Raw genomic sequence first — 296 nt, forward strand, 5'->3', positions numbered from 1 at the left:
CCTGAACTAATAACTTTAACAGCATAACCAAGATGCAAACGAAACTATGAACTATAAAAAAGATACAAAACACAATATATATCTTAACTGTCAAATGAATTTAATTGTTTTTAGAAAATCAAATAGTTTTTAAATTCTTAAGTACTACATATTAAGTACCACAAGTGCAGGGGCTATGTACTCACTCCTATCAGCCACTTGCACAGGGCACACGTCAGCCAGTGTGAACAGGAAGCAGATTTTCAGCTGCAGAGTTAAAATGCAGAATTTAACTGCACAACAGATGCTAGCAAAGA

This window comes from Seriola lalandi, unplaced genomic scaffold, assembly GCF_002814215.2.
Source record: "Seriola lalandi dorsalis isolate HSWRI2012SDOR001 ecotype SW California unplaced genomic scaffold, Sedor1 jcf7180002054544, whole genome shotgun sequence".
Taxonomy (NCBI): Eukaryota; Metazoa; Chordata; class Actinopteri; order Carangiformes; family Carangidae; genus Seriola; species Seriola lalandi.